The sequence below is a fragment of the Macaca fascicularis genome, chromosome 18 (genome assembly GCF_037993035.2).
Source record: "Macaca fascicularis isolate 582-1 chromosome 18, T2T-MFA8v1.1".
Taxonomy (NCBI): domain Eukaryota; kingdom Metazoa; phylum Chordata; class Mammalia; order Primates; family Cercopithecidae; genus Macaca; species Macaca fascicularis.
Genome location: NC_088392.1, coordinates 59,963,035 through 59,984,219, shown reverse-complemented (window position 1 = coordinate 59,984,219; position 21,185 = coordinate 59,963,035). Strand labels below are relative to the sequence as shown.

The 21,185-nt window shown below is 33.7% G+C and overlaps 1 long non-coding RNA gene across 1 annotated transcript in view; it reads left to right on the top strand.

Moving 5' to 3' along the window:
- LOC123570049 (uncharacterized) overlaps positions 1-20,585 on the top strand; it is a 130,429-nt gene extending 109,844 nt beyond the window's left edge. Inside the window, exon 4 of the long non-coding RNA XR_006694013.3 lies at positions 19,203-20,585. This is a non-coding gene — a long non-coding RNA (uncharacterized lncRNA). The remainder of the gene's footprint in view (positions 1-19,202) is intronic.
- The last annotated feature ends 600 nt before the right edge of the window (positions 20,586-21,185 follow it).

The window sequence follows — 21,185 nt, the reverse complement described above, 5'->3', positions numbered from 1 at the left end:
ACCTAAATTGCATCACATTTCTCTCTTATGTACTACCTAATGAGTGGTTTGGACCATATCGTTTGAAAGCATCGTAAGTCAAATTTCAACCTAAGTGCAGAATATTCTTACAATTTTTACTGAAATTGAAGATAAAAAGTATTATGACCAAATCCTCCACAGTAGGTAAAGATACAAATTTTCAGACATTGCATAAATGCCAGACTTAGATTGATTTTTGCTTTTTTAATATTCAAATATCCCTTAAGTGAAGATGAACAACTGAAACTTGTCTTTAGCTTTCTTCTTTCACCCTGGTTTGTTCCTAATGCTTTGGAATTGATGTGTGATGCATTTTGAGTTCTTGAAAGATTTCTTCAAACTATGTACTTGTATATTAAAAAGTTTAAATAGAATTTTTTTACTTAATGGCCATGCTTGATGTACAAAGTATTCTAAAGCTTAAAATGTGTGTCTTTATCTCCTCCCATCCACTGTCCTACTCTTTACCCTATCCACTATACCTTACCTATCCCTAATAATACAAAAATATAGAGCTGGCTAGTGTTTGCATCTATTGTCTTTACTTAAGAACTGATGTTGTTTCCTTATATTCACTTTTTGCTCTTCCTCTTGCTTCTGGTATTTTTCTGTGTAATGTACAAGTCCAAAACAGTGACATACATACCTACATACCCAGCTGACAACCACAACGCGCAACAACTTTGCTCTTATACAGCCAATCTAGTTCATTTAGGCTGAGGTGTTTTAGAATGCTCACTGTATCATCCCTTCCAGATATTTTTATTAACTATAAATCTCAATCAGGGAAATTATGTCTGCATAAAATTAATTTATTTAACTTAAACAAATTAAAATTCACACTGAGCCTTCATTCTATTGAATTGGTAAAAATTTAACCTCAAGGATCACCTGGGCTGCCCTAGGATTTTTTCTCTAGAGTCCCAGATGAATGAAGTAGGCTTTACAGAGAGCCTAAAGTGGGCAGTGGAAGGTAGAGCGAGTTTTCTAATCTCTATTCTATTGTGCTCTATACTGTCATCCCCATCAGGGAGTTTGTCATTTTCTCAGGTACTGTCATAACCATCTGCACACTTCTCCATGTGCTGGGATCCACAGACTTGTAAAAAGGCCAAAGGACTTGTATGCTTTCTCTGGTGATGGAATAATCTGAAACTAGTACTTTGTTCTTATTTTTGCTGTCTATATAAAAATTATTTCCATCTCAAGAAGACTACAGCCAAAAAGTAAATATCCTTTTTCAGAAACGTGTAGATGTTTTTGTTAGTGTATTTATTTATTCATGTATTTGAGACAGAGTCTCACTCTGTTGCCCTGGAGTGCAGTGGTGGGATCGAGGCTTACTTCAACCTCAGCCTCACAAGTTGAAGCGATTCTCCTGCCTCAGCCTCCCAAGTAGCTGGGACAACAGGTGTGCACTACCACACCAAGCTAATTTTTGTATTTTTGGTAGAGATGGAGTTTCACCATGTTGGCCAGGCTGGTCTCAAATTCATGACCTCAAGTGATTCGTCCACCTCAGCCTCCCAAAGTACTGGAATTACACTTGTGAGCCATTGTGCCTGGCCAATTTTTGCCCTTGTTAATTTGAAATCTTCCTGGTAAAATGTGTTTAGAGGTTGTAAAATGTTGTCTGTCAAAAAGTGAGTAGTGGTATAGTGAATAAAATGACTTTGGGTTCCAGTTTATAGTTATGGTGGAATAACTGTCATTGGACTAACATTTTGACGATAACGATTATAAACCCAAAACTAAAAAGTGAAAAATAAAAGAACATAAAACAAAAACATGTTTCTGAAGGCACCAGAGAGGGACCACAAGCAGCAGACCCTGGAGGGAATATGACTCTTGAGACAAGGTAAACGTTATGGGAGAAATCCACATTCATTCAGCTTTTTCTGAAAGCATTCTCCTATTTTCAGAGTGTTTCAGAGATAAGGCTCAAGCAGAAAGCAACACTCACTAAGACTGAGTGTCAGAGATTGGAGTTTGAGGGTGCATGATTAATTCGAAAGTAGAGCCACAAAGTTGGAAGTCCCAGAATCTGCATCGTAATAAATTGCACACCCTTGTCGACATCTGAACCATAATCTTACAGGGAAAGGCTCCAAGAAAATTGGGCAAATACTATTGTTAGAAAACTAAAACTCCTTAGCAGAAATTTCAACAGCTGTGTAGCACTAGTGATAGAATTTGATAATGTAATCCTGACAATTTAAGAGAACTTTATAATAAGTACCTAAGATTAGTGATTAAAACTTCAAAAAGACCAAATATCAGAAACTGTGATTACAACCAAGGATCAAGGACAAAACTCACATTAAATGCTAAAAACAGTTATTTGTAACATCAAGATGACCTTTCAGCCATTTATCTGCTTGCAAGAACAAAATTCGACACTTCTAGGAAAAAAATAAAAGCATTCTAAATTTTCTAACAACATATGATTGACAGTTTTCCATTTGTAATAAAATTGATAGACACATGAAATTATAGGAAACTGTGACCTATCTCAAGGAATATACAGTCAATATAAGCAGATCCAAAATGACCAGGGTATTGCAATTAGCCAACATGGAATTTAAATTTACTATGATAAATATGTTAGGGCATGTGTACGAAAGAATTGACGTGAGTCAGCAGATGGGAAATTTCAGATTTATGGACATTCTAATGGGAGTATATAATGGACATCTCAGAAGTGAGAAATACAATACCAAACACACACAGAAACACACACACATACCACTACCTCAGTGAATTGGATAAACAGTGGAGTGGACATAGTAGAAAAGAAGATCAATAGGAATAAAGATAAGGCAACAGAAATTGTTCAAACTGAAGCCCAGAGAAGACAACAAGAGTAAGGTAGTATAGAGGAACAACAAACAATAACTCAACCACCTATTGAGAAATCACAGCCTGCAAGTAGAATAATAAATATAAATAAAAGCGTAACTAGGAATATTATATTTAAATGATGAAAAATATACAGAGTAATTAAAAACAGCTAAAGAAAAAAGACATTACATATAGCAGATTGGTATTAATATTGATGACTGACTTTTTACTATAAAAGAGTGCAAAAGATAATCAACATTTGTATGTGTAGAAAAAAAACACCATCAGTCTAGAATTCTAAATACAGTAAAATTATCTTTCAAAATTGAGGATTAAATAAAGACCATCTCAAGTGAAATCTGAAAATATAATGTAAGAAATGATAGAGAAAATTTTTTATGCTGAATCGAAGTTAGACCATATGCAAATTAAGTTCTTCAGCATGAAACACTACCAAAAATGGTATGTGGATGATTCTCAAAAAATATTTATCTTTTTTTCTTAAATCAGCTGATAGTCAATTTAATATTCAAAGCCAAAAAATATAAAGATGTATTATAGGGCTTCTAGCATTGCTAGAAGAAAACTGACAAAGTACAGCTAGGGGTATAAAAGAAACTTCTTATCATTGTCTGATACCAATTATTTGAAGTTTTGCAAGACTGACTTAAGGAGGACCTAGTAAGTTAAGAATGCATAGTGTATTGTCCACATCAACTATTAGATAAAAATATAAAAAGTTTAACAGCCAGTAGAAGAGAAATAATGGCATAGTAAAATATATTAGGTTGACCTTAAAGAAGATAAGTAGAAATAAAAAAGAAGCAAAAATAAAAGAAAAGCAGAGAACAATTAGAAAAAATAGAGAACTTAAATATATGATGTTAATTACAGATACATTTTAAATATAAAGATGTAGAAAGGTTAAAAGTCAAAGAATAAAAAATTATGTACTATGGCAACATTAAGCATAATGTGTGAGGGTGTAGTGTATTCAAAATCTAATTTATAATGGCCTTTAAATACATGTAATCACTACATGTCAATTATAAAACATTCCAGAGTGTTTTATAAAAATTTTCTGTGGCAAGCCCCTGACACTGGTGTTTCTTACATTTTCTATGGTGGCTCTTATGGGAAGCCAGCATAGGAATCAAGAATGAGATGATCTCTGAAGTATCTTCCAACAATAAGTTTTAAGAGCTCTGACAATAAATGGCCTAAAAATAAATTCCATAATGATGATAAAACTGTTACTTTTCAATAGCTTGAACATTGTTTTCATTTTCTAATAATTTACAGAAAATGTTTTTCAATTATGAATTACGTTAGTTCTAAAACATATTAATTTTTAAAATAGCTTTATCTTTTACTGTGATTTAACTTTTGTAAATAGCCCTTAAACATTTGAAAGCATGGTCATCCTTACTATAACTAAAAAGTAAACTAAATTGAAATATGAATTCTCCAATATTTGATTAGGAAACAAATCTAAAAGCTTGAATACATAAACTGTTGGCATGGGTATATTAAAAACAGACTCTCATATATTGCTGGCTAAAGTTCAAGATGACATAATACTGTGGAAGTTGATTTGTCAGTAAATTACAAAGTTACACATGCACTTAAATATATATATATATATATATATAAGATATATATATATATATATATATCTTAACAAGTACAAAACAGTGCATGCCAAAAGTTAGTCATAATGACATTATTTTTACATTAACAATCTGAAAAGTATCCATGTCTATTAATGAGGGATGTTGAACGCTCTGTGGTATATCCACACAATGAAGTTCTATGTACACCTAAAAAAGTGAGTAAAGCCTTATGTAGTACAAGAATATGATCTCTAAGATATATCATTTTGTGAAAAAAGCTAAAAGCAAACCAGTCGTGGTGGCTAACGACTGCAATCCCAACTCTTTGGGAGGTCAACACAGGAGGATAGTTTCAGTCTACAAATTTGAGATCAACCTGGGCAATATGGCAAAACCCCCCTCCTCAAAAAAATGCAAAAGCTAGAGGGGTTGATGGTGCACAACTCTAGTCTAGCCACTTGGGGATCTGAGATGGGAAGATCACTTGAGACTGGGAGGTCAAGGCTGCAGTGAACCCAGATCACACCACTGCACTCCAGCCTGGGAGAGAGTGAGACCCTGACTCAAAAAGAAAAAAAAAAAAGGCAGCTAGGAGCAGAGTATTATATATTTCATGTCACCTTTTGTGTGTTTGTATGTCTACATGTGTATGCACACATACATATGATATTGTAGCAAATAGATATAAGATAAACAGGTATAATACAAATTGGTAATCTATGCGTGGATATATGTTGTGGGAAGTCAGGAACCCTGAATGGAGGAACTGGCTGAAGCTGTGGAAGAAAAACATAAATTGTGAAGATTTCATGGACATTTATTAGTTCCCCAAATTAATACTTTTATAATTTCATATGCCTGTCTTTACTGTAATCTCTGAGCATAAATTGTGAAGATTTCATGGACACTTATCACTTCCCCAATCAATACTCTTATAGTTTCTTATGCCTGTCTTTACTTTAATCTCTTAATCCAGTCACCTTGGTAAACTGAGGATGTATGTTGCCTCAGTACCCTGTGATGATTGCACTAACTGCACAAATTGTAAAACATGTGTGTTTGAACAATATGAAATCTGGGCATTGTGAAAAAGAACAGGATAACAGTGATTTTCAGGGAAAGGGAGATAACCACAAGGTCTGACTGCCTGCAGGGCTGGGCAGAACAGAGTCATATTTCTCTTCTTGCAGAAAGCGAATAGGAGAAATATCGCCGAATTTTTTTTCCCAGCAAGGAGTAACCCTGGGGAAGGAATGCATTCCCAGGGGAGGTCTATGGACGGCCACTCATATGCAATAGAAGATAAGGGATGAAATATGCCCTGGTCTCCTGCAGAGCCCTCAGGCTTGCTAGGATTAGGAACTTCCAGCCTGGCGAATTCTAGTCAGACCAGTTGTCTACTCTCGAACCCTGTTTCCTGTTAAGATGTTTATCAAGGCAATACTTGCCCAGTGGGACATGGAACCTCATCAGTAATTCTAATTTCACCCTGGCCTTGTGATCTTGCTCTGCCCTTCTGCCCTTGTGATCTTTTATTGCTCTTTGAAGCATGTGATCTTTGTGACTTTCTCCCTGTTTGTACCCCGCTCCCCTTTTGAAATCCCTAATAAAAACTTGCTGGTTTTGTGGCTTAGGGGGCATCATGGAACCTACCAATAGATGATGTCACCCGTGCATGCCCAGCTGTAAAATTTCTCTCTTTTGTACTCTTCCTCTTTATTTCTCAGACCAGCCGACACTTAGGGAAAATAGAAAAGAACCTATGTTGAAATATTGGGGGCTTGTTCCCCTAATAGATATATGCATATATACTTTTATTTTAGTATATAATTAATTATAAATTTATATTTGCTTATTATATCTATATTTCACTGCTATATGTATATGAATATATATACATATGTGTACATGTTATGTCCATATTCATATCCAAATCCATAGTAACAGCTACATTCATATCTATATCTATCTATATATACTAAAATTGACAAGTTTTAGTAGTAGTATTCACACTTAAGCTAAGGTTTTCATTTCAATTAAAAAAAAAAAAAAAAAACTAGGGGCCTTTGGAATAGTGACTGATTCCAGATCACTGGCAAATACATTGTGTTAGGGTAGGAAAAAAGAACACAAATATCAAGAAAGACTATTTATGAGCTACCTCAAAGGGATTTTCACTAAGAATATGAGATTATGTGAAGCAAAAATGAGCATTGTGACAAATTTAACAATTTGAATAAATAACAAAAATCACAAGTTAATAGTTACATTCCTAGGTTGATAATGGGAAAACATTTAGATGCTATCATTAGAGTTAACTATTAAACTATTACATTATTCTAAAAATTTGTTATAAAATAGAATAAATTAAGAATGTATTTTTTCTTTCTAGAAGGAACTGGACCACTCTCTAGTTCGTGTTGGTGAAAGAAACCACTCTGTGTGTGTGTGTGTGTGTATGTGTGTGTGTATCTAATCACAGTGAATACATTTTTATGGAGCAACATTTTATTAGTGTCATTCTATGCTTGATTTTTCATAATGATTTTGCTCAAGTCATTGTTGGTATATAGGATGCTTGTTTCTGTTGATAACTCATCACTGAGAACCACAAAATGTGGGCAAAATATTGTAATGTTAAATATGTATTGCAAACTTACTTCCAGAAAACCTTTTCTTTAGCAAAGCTGTTTTCTCAGAAATGGTAATATGGTATTGATCTTCATTGTATTATAATGCTTAATTTTGTTTTCCATATTCATGAGCATTACTGAGTTTACTGAGGCAAAATTTTAAAAACAACTTGTGTTCTAAGTGGTAGATGGTAATGAAGCTCCAGGAAAGTAATACATTATTTAATTTTTGAATATACAATTAATAATAAAGGCATAATTTCCATCCATGTTTTTTTTTTTCATTTGAGAAAACTTTTGTTTTGTTCTCAGACATAGGACCACAGCCTCTTGGAGAAGTAAGGGCATTTCAATCTTCAATATTCAGTATGAATATTATTAAACATAATGTATTTAGGAAAATATTTCAAAAATATTAAAATGTAAAGCCCTTAAAAATACACAATGGGCTGGGTGCAGTGGCTCACTCCTGTAATCCCAGCATTTTGGGAGGCCAAAGCAGGTGGATCAACTGAGGTCAGGAGTTTGAGACCAGCCTGAACAACATGGAGAAACCCCATCTCTACCAAAAACACAAAATTAGCCAGGCGTGGTGGCGCATGCCTGTAATCCCAGCTACTCGGAAAGCTGAGGCAGGAGAATCTCTTGAACCTGGAAGGCAGCAGTTGCAGTGAGCCGAGATTGCACCATTGCATTCCAGCATGGGCAACAAGAGTGAAACTCCATTTAAAAAAATAAATAAATAATAATAATAATAATTAAATACAAAGAAACCAAGTATGCTATCTATAGGGTTGGCATAGAAACAGACACAAAGACCCATGGCGTTGAACACAAAACCCAGAAATAAATCTGTACATTTATGGTTAACTGATTTTCAATGAAGATGCCAGAACCTCGATGGGGAAAGAAGACTGTCTCCAATCAATGATACTGTGAAACCTCAATATACACATACAAAAGAATGAAATTAAGCTCTCATCTCATACCACATTATAAAGCTTACACAAAATGGGTTAAAGACTTTAATAAAACCTGCAACTATGAAACTACTAGGAGAAAACAGAAAAAAAATCTCCATGACATTGATCTGGGCAAGGAAGTTTTGGATATGACCCCAAAAGCACAAACAACAAAGGTAAAAATAGAAAAAAATTGTATTACTTCAAACTAAAAAGTCTCTGTACAGCAAAGGAAATAATCAACACGGCGAAGAGACATAATAGGACAATATATTTGCGAACCACACATCTGAGAAAAGGTTAATATTGGAAATATATAGGGACCTCAAACAACTCAATAGTAAGCAAATAAATAACCTACTTAAAAAATGGCCAAAAAACCTCAATAGACATTTCTCAAAAGAAGACGAATGGCCAAAAAGTATATGAAAAAAGTGATCAACATAATAATCATCAGGGACATATAAATTAAAATCAGAATGAGATACACTTTACATCTGTTAAACTGTGTTGGCCCTGTGGAACAAAATGAAAGATAACTCTTGGTGAGACTATGAAGAATATGGAAACCTCGTACACAGTAGGTAAGAGGGTAATTCAATACAGCTGTTTTGGAAAACATTATGGGGCTTCCTAAAAAATTATAAATAGAAATACCTTATGACCTAGTTATCTGACTACTGGGTATATACCCAAAATACATGAAATCAGTATGTTGAAGAGATATCTGTACTTTCATGTTCATTGCCACATTATTCACAATAGAAAAGATATAGAATCAACCAATGTCCATCAATACATAAATGGATAAAGAACATGTTTTATATATATATATATATGTGTGTGTGTATGTGTGTATATATGTATACATACTATTGGCATACTGGATATTATTCTATTGTGTGTGTGTATATATACATAGATATGTATGTGTACATACATACACATATGTATATACATGTACATATATGTAGGTATATACACACACACAATAGAATATCCAGTATGCCATTTAAAAAGAAGGAAATCCTATAATCTGTAACAATATAGAGGGACTTGGAGGACATTAGGTAGAATAAAATAAGCCAGGCACAGAAAGACTACGTGATGTCACTTATGTGTGGAATCTAAATAAGTTGAACTCACAGAAACAGAGCGTCAAATAGTGTACAAGAGATTGGGGACTGAGGGGTTTGGGGAGACAGTCAAAGGACACAACATTTCATGTAGGAGGAGTAAGTTCAAGGGATCTATTTTACATCATGGTTCTTATCGTTAATAACAACATTGTATATACTTGAAAAGTGCTAGGAGAGTAGATTTTTAAGTATTCTCCCTACAAAAAAGTACGTGAGGTAATGCATATGTTAAATAGTTTGATTTAATCACTCCACAGTTTATGCATATATCAAACCATCATGTTATACATCATAGTTATATGCAAATTTTACTCACAAATTTAAAAATATAGCCAAGGATGAATAACCTCAAGAAAAAAAAAATTAAAAATTTTTAAAACATTTAAAAAGTGAAGAACGTAGAAATAAACTAGATTACTTACCTTAAAAAAACAAAAAGTGCTATTCTAAAATGTAGCAAGTATGTTTGTACAGGAAAAAATAAGATTACAACTAATAAAAATAAATCTGAATAAATCATAAATACATAAATAAAAACAAAACAATAATAATAAGTAAAATTACTAATAGCTATAGAAGGATTTAAAAATTGATAGTAATTGGTGGCTCAAACTCCTAGTCTCTTTTAATAAAAATAAATTATATCTGATTTACTTGTCTTTTTAAATGTCATAATGTGCTTTATTATGAATTTTGTTAATGATATGTAATTAATCTATATTGTTAATTTTATTATTATTAATTTTATTCATGGACTGCAGAGATATAAGTGACATAAGATAAACTACACATATTCAAAGAATATAATTTGATGTATTTTTGATACATGAATATCCTGTGAAATATCCTCCATTCATCATCCCAACTCTCAGGTAACTACTGACCGGCTTACTATCACTATAGATTAATTTTCAATCTTTAGAAATCACCTTTGTGTCTGGTTTCTTTCATTCAGCATAATTATTCTGAGATTCATTCACATTGTAGCATGTAATAATAGTTAATTCATTTTCATTAAACAGTACTCCCCATTGTGCTTATGTCTGTGTATGAGTGTATGTATATACATGTGGGTTGTTTCCAGTTTTGTGCAATTACGAATATAGCAAGTATAATAAGTGAAGTAGGTCTATGTAGTTTGTATACAGACAATGCTTTCATTTCTCTTGATTAAATATCTAGAAGATGACTGGTGTCCTCATGCAGAGGATAAATTTGGTCACAGAGACAAACACAGGCAAAACATCATGTAAACATGAAAGCAGAGATGAGGTTGATGCACCTACAAAGCAATGAACGCCAAAGATTGTCAACAAACGTTCAGAAGCTGAGAGAAATGGAACAAATTCTCTATCAGAGCTCATGTCCTTTCGGCTCATTTCTGTAAGATAAATTTTGATTGTTCTCATTAACCAAATTCGTGGTACTTTGTTATGGTAGCCTTAGCAAACTATTACAGTAAAAAACTGGCTACAAGGCTACATTTTCCAGCTCAATGGATATAGAATTAAAGCTACAGCTGTAAGACATAATCCTACTTTTAGGAAACAATCAACAGACATTCGATTTATATTTGTAGTTATATTGACTTTATTCTATTATCCTGTTATTGACAATTCATTATTTCTCACCTTGTGTTCTTCAAAATTCTTCAATAGTACCTCCTATGGTTGCCCCTGACAGTGTACCTAGCACATGTTTTGTCACTTCCTTTGCAATTCCTCAGTAAGATTAGATTAAGCTCATTTTCCACACAATTATTCTTCCTTTTGATATCAATTTATAGTTTTATATTTTCTATAAATTTACATTGCAGTGCTAATTTCTCTCTGAGCTGTTCTTAATTTTCTACATAATCAACAATTTCAACAAAATATACATAATAAAGCAACGATTAGTATTAAGATAATATAAAAATTTACAAAGAATATTAGGTAAATAGCCTTTGATTATACCAGTGATACATAAGTAGATTCTTGATTAGTTATATGTAAGAACTCTTCTTCATGTAAATAGACTTACAAAGAGTTGATTACCTTCAGTAGCATATTTTTCTAAGTGCTTTGCAATTTGCAAACTCTTCTTCAGTTCTCCTTTTAGATTTTCCCAATTAGGTTTCCCAGTATATGTAATTTATCATCATCATGTGGAGCTTGGTAATCTGAAATTGTTAATTCAAAATGTTTTGCAATGATATATATTCCATTAATTCTGTAATATTTTCTTATTCTTACATGTTAAATACAAATATTCCCATATTTGAAATAATGTTTCCAATATAAGACAGACATATTCCACTAACCCCATTATCCATAATGAAAGTTCATTACGGGGTGCTTATTGGAAGGTACACATAGAACTGTTAAATTGTTAGGAACAAGTTTTAGTTTGTTCCAAACCTTGGGGACAAACTCATACAACTACATTTTTTTTTAATGTCTGTCAATGTCAACAGTGACATTTGAATTGAAGTCGATTAAATATCATTGAATGTTAAGCGTGCATGTAACATATTATTCCATTATAGGAAAAAAACTAAATATGCATTAATAACATTTCAACCTTCAAATGACAGACTTTAGCTCTTTTATCTATAATACGATCAGCCATTTTACATTAATAAATTTTTTCATTGATACCTCTGATATATATAATGTTATTTTAAACAGATATTACTCACCTTAGATCCAAAATTAGAAACACCCCCACACAGAGTTCCCACTGGAGTGCTGCCTAGTGGAGTTGTGATAAGAGGACCACCATCCTCCAGACCCCAGAATGGTAGATCCACTGACAGCTGTACTGTGTACTTGGAAAAGCTGCAGACACTCAGTGCCAGCCCATGGAAGCAGCCAGGAGGAGAGCTGTACTTGGCAAAGTCACAGAGATGGAGCTGCTCAAGGCCATGGGAACCCACTTCTTGCATCAGCATTACCTGGATGTGAGACATGGAGTCAAAGAACATCATTTTGAACCTTTAAGATATAACTGCCCTGCTGGATTTCCAACTTGCATGAGACATGTAGGCACTTTCTTTTGGCCAATTTCTCCCAATTAGAATGAGTCTATTTACCCAATACCTGTACCCCCATTGTATCTAGGAATTTAGTAACTTGCTTTTTGATTTTACAGTTTCATAGGTGGAAGGGACTTGCTTTGTCTCAGATGAGAATTTGGACCATGGACTTTTGAGTTAATGCTGATATGAATTTGGGAGACTGTTGGGAAGGCATGATTGGTTTTGAATGAGGCATGAGATTTGGGATGGGCTGGGGCAGAATGATATGGTTTGGCTCTGTGTCTCCACCCAAATCTTACCTTGAATTGTAATAATCCCCACATGTCAAGGGTGGAGCCAGGTGGAGATAATTGAAACATGAGGGTCGTTTGCCCCATATTGTTCTTATGGTAGTGAATAAGTCTCATGAGATCTGATGGTTTTATGAATGGGAGTTCCCCTGAGCAAGCTTTCTTGCCTATTGCCATGTAAGATAAGACTTTGCTCCTCCTTTGCCTTCCATCATGATTGTGAGGCCTCCCCAGTCATATGAAACTGTGAGTCAAACAAACCTCTTTTCTTTATAAATTACCCAGTCTCAGGTATTTCTTTATTAGCAGCATGAGAATAGACTAGTACACAAAGCTAAGGTAATTGCTTCCAGTCTTACATAAGCAGAGTAGCAAGCTGCCCATTGGATCTGTATTGTTTATACCCTGTGTCTTAGTCTCTTTGTGTTGTTAGAGTAGAATACTTGAGTCTGGGAAGTTAGTGAATTTTTTTTAAATTTATTTCTCACAGTGCTGGGGGCTAGAAAGTCCAAGATCAAGGAACTAGCAGATTCAGTGTCTGGTGAGGACCCATTCCTGGTAGATGGTCATGTCTAGGTGTCTTCACATGCTGGAAGGATGGAAGAGCAAAAAGTGACTAAACTAGTTTCCTCCAGCTTCTTTCTAAGGCACTAATCTATTCAAGAGGGCAGCCCTTATGATGTAATCACTTCCAAGAAGTCCTTACCTCTTAATACTATTGCAATGGAAACTAAGTTTCACAGGAATTTTAGAGGAGACACACATTCAAATTATAGCAATTTGTGTTGTTTATCATGTAAATCACAACCTTCATTCTCTCTGATGGACTTTAGATACTTCTTTTGGATACTAAAGTCCTTTGCAATTAATATAAATATAACTAAAATGTATGAGCTACTATGCCAGTTGAGACTTCTATATCAACTGTAAAATGAAAACGACAATGTCTATGTCCAGCTCACAAAATGATGTAATAATCAAATAAAATTGTATATGGGAAAGAGCATTATAAACCTTAGTGTCTTGTCTTAAAAGATAGAATTGGAAAATAACCCTCAGGTTGTTCCCAATATGCCAGACTAAAATGGAGAATCTTGGTAATTATCTACATCATTCCAAGATAAAATTTTACTATTATTAATTAGTTTTGTAAAATTCTTTCATTGTATATTAGACATAAATAACCTTATTTCATCTCTACTTTAAATGTTATTATATGTGTTACATATATAGGTATACACATGCATGTGTGAGCCTTTATCTTTCATAGTATATTGATCCTTTAAGATTACTACTTAATATTAGATTATATAATGAAAAACATAAAAGTAATCATTTCATATTAATAATATGATTTAATTTTATATGACCTTCCACATAAATGCACATAATTCAAGAGTACTAGGAAAGCTAACATAAAAGAGAATAAATATATTGCTTTTATATATTAGAAATCACTTGTTATTCAAAGCATACTATTGCAGAATAGAGTTATGAAAAGTATTAGAAATAAAAAATTTGTTATTAAATTATATTAACCAGAGAAATAAATTAACTTCAAGGTACTTTAAGTTAAAATAATTTTAAATATAAATCAGAAGAAAATGATGGGCAATTTCAATATTCCTAGTATATATTCTAACTATATTGTTTAATATTCATTGTAAAATACAACCTTGGATCTTTTAGCTTCATTTGAACTTAGCAAATTTCATTCACCTGTGGGAAGTTTATCTTATGTAAGTTTGTAGATTAAATTTATTCCCCTACTATAAATGAGTCACTTTCAAAATAACCCAATAATTATTTATGTTATTATTAATTGAACAAACGTTTATTGAACCACCCAACTATTTGCCAAATACTAGATATGTTTGTCAGTTCAGGCTGCCATAACAAAATACCACAGAATTAATAGCTTAAGCAACAAACATTTATTTCTCACCATTCTGGAGCCTGCGAAGTCCAAGGTTAAGATGTCTGCAGACTGTCTGGTCAGGGCCCTCTTTCTGGTTGGCAGATTATCACATTCTTATATCCTCACACAGTGTATACTGAGTACTCTGATCTATTCCTCTTCTTAGAAGAGCACTAATATCATTATGAAAGCTGCAATCTCATATTTTACTTCACAAAAGCTCCACCTCAAATACCATCACACTGTAAATAAGAGCTTCAACATGAGAATTTGCAGGCTGATACAAAAATTCAGTCCATAGTACCATGCTAGAAAATCAGAAGACAAAGTGAAAAGAGAGATGAGCTAGCCTAACTTATAGTCTCACCATATTCACAATGTAGTAATGCAACAGATAATTCTGAAGACACAAAGAGTATATAAGACATGATATGCACCCTCATGATACATATGGCCTGATTTTAGGTGACTGGAGGGCATATTTGTGAAACACTAAGAGACTATATAAAAATGTTAATTGACATTTATTAATATATCAAATACATCTTTTATTTGATATGAAATAATTATATAACATGAAATTAGTGGTTAAACATAGTTTTGGCCATGTGCAGTGGCTCACGCTTATAATCCCAACACTTTGGGAGGCTGAGGCCAGTGGATCACTTGAGCTCAGGAGTTCAAGGCCAGCCTAGGCAACATGGTGAAACCCCATCTCTATTAAAAATACAAAAAAAAATAATAATAATTAGCCAGGTGTAGTGGCATGTACCTGTTAGTCCCAGCTACTTGGGAGGCTAAGGTTGGAGGATCACTAGAGCCCAGGAAGTCAAGTCTGCAGTAAATTATAATCATGCCACTGAACTCCAGCCTGGGAGACAGAGTGAGACCCTGTCTGAAACAAACAAACAAACAAGCAAACAAAAATAGTTTCATAAGAATGTAACATAAAGTGTGTTCAATTACCCTAGACAATTAATTGAAACCCTAATAGACAAATCTACATATGTTAGGATTTTAATGTGCTATTAGGTTTGACAGTGAAGCTGGCCTAAATAGAGATTGATGAAACGATTTAACTGTAGGGTGGAGTCTATTTAGTTCAAGGCTTCTTAAGCAAATTAAATGTAAGCATGTTTGGAGTGAACTCCAACAGTCTACTATTGAGAGGTTAAAACCTCACTTGTGGTAGATAACAAGTAGCACATCTATTTATAGCCTACAGTTATTGGAAAGGAGGAACAGTGAAAGTAAGACATTGTGTTTAGAACACACAGTAAAACAAATAAAATTAATAATGAAAATACAATTTTGCAAGCAACAAATTCATGTATGAAATAAGAAAACAAATTCAAAAACCTCATGTAAGTAAACACAGAGGGGATCTAAGATCTTACCAACTACCTCTTTTTGTTTGGAGAATACAGGACTCATCAACAGATATACTCAATATGAAACTGACTAATCTGGGGCTAAAGCTAATAGTTTGCATGATCCTTGTCATAAGCAGAACATAGAAAGTACTGTGTTTTTGTTTTGTTTTGTTTCGTTTTGTTTTTTGAGACGGAGTATCGCTCTGTCTCCCAGGCTGGAGTGCAGTGGCGCGATCTAGGCTCACTGCAAGCTCTGCCTCCCGGGTTCACGCCATTCTCGTGCCTCAGCCTCCCGAGTATCTGGGACTATAGGCGCCTGCCACCGCGCCCAGCTAATTTTTTTGTTGTTTTAGTAGACACCGGGTTTCACCGTGGTCTGGATCTCCTGACCTCGTGATTTGCCCACCTCGGCCTCCGAAAGTGCTGGGATTACAGGCGTGAGAAAAAGTACTGTGTTTTACTGAGCACAGGGTATGATGTGACAATTTCTCTACTGAGATAAGTGGCTAAGATACGATTATTATAAAATGAGTTTTAAATATAGTTTGCCTCAATGTAGTTTTCATATTGATTCTAAAATACTATTATCATTATCTAAGACTTCAAAACAAACTTCATTAATGTTTACTGGTGGCGGAGTTTCCAATTTTGAGAAGAAATTTCAAACTCCAGGAGACTCAAAACCACTGGACAGAAAGAGATGTTCTTTGTCCTGTGTGTTGAAAGATTGGTGTCAGGTAGAACTGAACTTAATAGTCTTTTCTTTTTTCTATTTTTCCAAATGGTGCTCTACAGTCAGTCTCAGACCAGCAACGTATTGAAACTTCTGTAGACAATATCAGGAAAACACACAAACACATTAAAAGAACATTCTACAAGACATGGTTATATTGTTAACCAAGTACCATCTTCTACAGCTCTCTCCCATACTTCCCTAATCAATATGGAAAATCTAAAATGCCAGTAAGGGTACAGTAGTGTCTGATATGCTCTGTTGATTTCTATATTTGAAATTGTAGATCTATTAGAAAATATTGATCCAATTTTTCCCCAAATAATGTCTCTGGCAAAAACAAGGAAACAATTATAATTCTTTTAGCATTAATGTGAAATAGTAGTTCAGTTACTTGCATTAGAAAGCTGACTAAATGCTTATACACCACGATGGCAATTCAGCAGCATTTGTGTCCTAAAAAAATAAATATAGATGAAGAAAAACAAAGAGGAGGAAGATGGGGAGGAGGAAGAGGAAGAAGAGAGGGGGAGGAAGAAAAGCAAGAAGGAAGAAAGAAAGGAAGATAGATAAAATAGATGTAGTTAGATGTACACTGAGAATCTTCCTCTTGAATAAGAAACTAAGATCCTTAGCTCTCAGTTTATTCTTCTGTGAAATGAGAAAGCTGCATCAAATATATAAGATGGTTTCCAAGTGAAGATTATAAAATTCACTCATTAAATTCAGAGATTATACAAATAAAAAATTATTAATAGCTCAAGTGATGATAATGAAATATTTCAAATAAACTACCATTTGAATGTGAAGAAGGATCTGCTGCAGCTGAACATTATTGAGCACAATCATGTTGGCTGATATAATAAAACCAGTGTTGCTAATATTAATTTCTGTTTTATTTACTTTAGATCTGAATGTATTTGGAAGAACTTGTGATACGTAATCTGAGTTACACATTCTGAAAATCATGAAAGATAATCTTGTCGTTACTTAAAAATACTTTCTGCTTACAGAGCTATAATAGATAATTGTTTTAGGGAATGGTATTGAGTTACAATTTCATTGTATTGTGTTATTATAAAAATGATTATAATAGCATAAATCTAGAAACTAGTCATACCCCAGGACACTGAGTTAAAGAGATAGTTCAGCATTGTGTAATTGTTTCTTTCATTCATACGGAAGTTTTCTCAATGAGCTAATAAAAACCTAGTGTAAATACTGGCCAAAACAAAAAGTTTTCAGATGTCTAGAGAATTGGTTTCCATCTATTATTGAAAAGATACATGTTATTTGTGAATATTATGCTTTACTGTCAAAGGTATTCTGTCATTTTGTTTAGTACTGAATGTCTATATTGTGCTATAAAGCAATAAAATCTTCAGGTAGTGCAGAGAAACATACTATTGAAATATATGACTGAACTGACAAATTAATCTTCCCTGAAGAGTGGTACTTCTACATAGTGTATCCCACAGGAGCTGTGGGACTGCCTAGCACTATTTCTTCACATTAGCGCAGAGATGCATGTTTTTGGTGATGGTGCTCATTCCATCTGTGCACAGCAACTGCTAAGTAGACTACTCAAGGCACAACTTGTGACCTGTGTACCTGGGACTGACCCTTGGACTCAGCAGCTGTTGTCATGGGTTTCGTTAGGAAATGGATACTTAATAAAACTAGCCAGGCTAGAGAGAGAGGGAAGATGATGAGGTGGGAACTGATTCATTCTATCAATAGGCATAAATCTATTGACTAATATAGAAGAAAACAACTATGTAAAAATTACATAAAGTATCCTTACCTCAGTGCTTATTCTTAGTGCTTAATGAAGTACATTGTGGGTAATTTCATAATCTAATATTTAATGGGTTATTTCATTTGTATTTATTACTATCAGTTCTCACAACTTTCATAAGAGAATAGCAAATCTACCATATCTTAATGGCTTATTAAATATATTACCTCACTATAAACAGAAACTTTAAAATGTTTGCCAATGGAAACAGTTTGTATATTTGTCATTAATTTTGCTATTGAATTCAAGAAATTAATGCTATATTTTTATAAAAATTTGTAAGTATGGAAAGCTTACTGTTCAATAAAATATTTAATGTCATGGGCTTTGGACTCAGAAAGAAATGTGTTTGAGTTAGCATTAGCCAATTTTAGCTGTACCATCTTGGGGAGATTCTGAACCTTTAGAGTCTCAACTCTCCCATTGCTAAAAGGGAATCATAATACCTAGACCTTAGATTTTCTGTGATGATCAAATTAATAGACAAATAAAAATGTTTGAAATAGTGCCTAACATACAGTAAGCAATAAGATAAACTCTTACATTGTTTTGTTTGGATCTCAGGATTTTCCCTTTAAAATATTCTAATTTTGCAATATATAGCGAATTATTTATTGTATTAAGAATGGCGAAAAGATTTCTGAAATGATATTCTTGTGCTTGCAATCAATAATTTTCAGAGCTATGCTTTGACTTAGAATAGCACACTAGAATAAAAATCCTGTTTCTTTATCGCAAATATCTTTCATGGATTTATGTTTTTGATGTTTTACTTTATTTCAGAATAACAGACCTGGTGTTCACAACAGTAAGAGAAAATTTGTTACTTGTCTTTCAAAGTTTCTTCTTCTTTTTATTTTAGAGATGGGATATTGCTCTGTCACCCAGATTGGAGTGCAGTGGTGCTATTATAGCTCACTGAAGGCTTGAACTCCTGGATCCTACTGCCTCAGCATCTCAAGTCACTAGGATGACTAGGCATGAGCCACCATGCCTAGCTCCAAGTTTATATCCTTCCCATGTGCAAGAGAGGCTAAGGGCCAGATTGATATGCAAATCTCTTAGTTATCTTTCTGATGTCTAGTTTTGTTCAACTACTTCAACTGATTTAGGATTTCTCCCATCTTCGTCATCCAGTTCTCTGATATTCAGGAGTGAAGACGTAAACAAATCCTCAATTCTATGTATGTTACTTATGAGGCCTCCTTGCCTCCACCTTTGCCTACAACACATTATCTCCATTTCCAGGGTATGTCATAGCTAATTTTTCCATACTTCTGTTACTTGTGGAGGTTTCTATCTTTGAAAAACAAAAGAAGTAGAAGGACTGATGGTGGAAAAGGAGCTGTAGAACTTAGCTCAAGACTGTGGTTGCTGTGACTGTGGGTTCTGTAGAACTTCATTTCACAACCCACAAAGATAGTGTGCATTCCTCTTTATTTCAAGCTGATGTGTTCTCTGAATTTCAAAGGACAAAATATGGATCTCTAGCCAATGATGGCAATCAGTTCAGTCACACAATTCTATTGGGATGAATTTCCCCATACTGAAAATAAGTAGGACTCCCAGAAGTTTCTGATAATTGCTATGAATATTGGTGATTTCTGAATGTTATAAATATTTTAGAAATGATTCAAGATAATTTTCTTTTCTTAGATGGTCACATTGATGCAGTTTAAAACAATAACTTTTTGGCTATTCTAACGAATATCCTTGAGTAAAATCTTTTCACTGGTATCAATTCCAGATGTAGCTAAAAAGCTTGGGGAAAATGCCCGTGTGTGTGTGTGTGTGTGTGTGTGTGTGTGTGTGTGTGGCTTAAATATTAGTTTATTTTGGATCTTTATTAGGATATAAATACATTTTCTCTTGTATATTTATAATGATACTTTTTAATCAAGACAAAAGTATTGTGTAATTAACGTCATAATTTTCTCATAGTATATTTGTTTTAGTATAACTCTTAAATAAGGATTTGAAAAAAATGCATATGAAAATATGTCTTAGAGATGTTTGTGTGTAAATAAAATTTGTATTGGTGTAAGAAATAGAAAAAATATAATAAAAAATGATTTGTTCCAGGTATGATGGTAAGCACAGATAATCTTTCCACTCTTACTCTCCTGGTATAACTTTTCATTTTTCTCTGCCTTGTCAATAGTGGAGATTTTTATTTTAACCCCATTGATTTGGGTGGTTCTATGTCCTGAGAAGCCAGTATGAATTGTCCTTGAAATAAAGGTAAACAGAGAAAATATTTTGAGAAGTGGTTACTCGTCTTGCTTCTCTCAACTTGATGTGTAACATTATCTGCATTCCCACATTTTTTCTCTTAGTCTGTAATAACTACTAATTAATTGAAACCAGTATTCTTCAGACTTTTGCAAAAGGCAGTTGGTAAATGTAGCATGTTCTATTTGTAAAAAATCAAAAATTTTAAGAATATATGGATCAATATCAGATAGGCTGATTTTAATTCTTGGCTTTGAAATTTCACTGGGTGTTTATTTTGACCACATTTTACTCAACAGAAATTAGTTGCTGTGATTGCTATTGTTGGTTTTGTTCTTGCGGTAATTCTCTAATTGACTTTTTCCCCTACCATGGTACCATTTCAACCAGTAGCCAACTGTACAATATGTGTGCAGTAGCCTTCTCTTATGAGTGGTTTCACTTTTCACAATTTCAGTTAACAGTGGTCAACTGCAGTCTGAAAATATTAGACAGAAAATTTCAGAAATAAACAATTCATAAGTTTTAAATTGCATGCAATTTTGAATAGCCTGATGAAATTTCACACTATCTCACTCCAACTGGTGTGGACATGACTCATCCCTTTATCCAG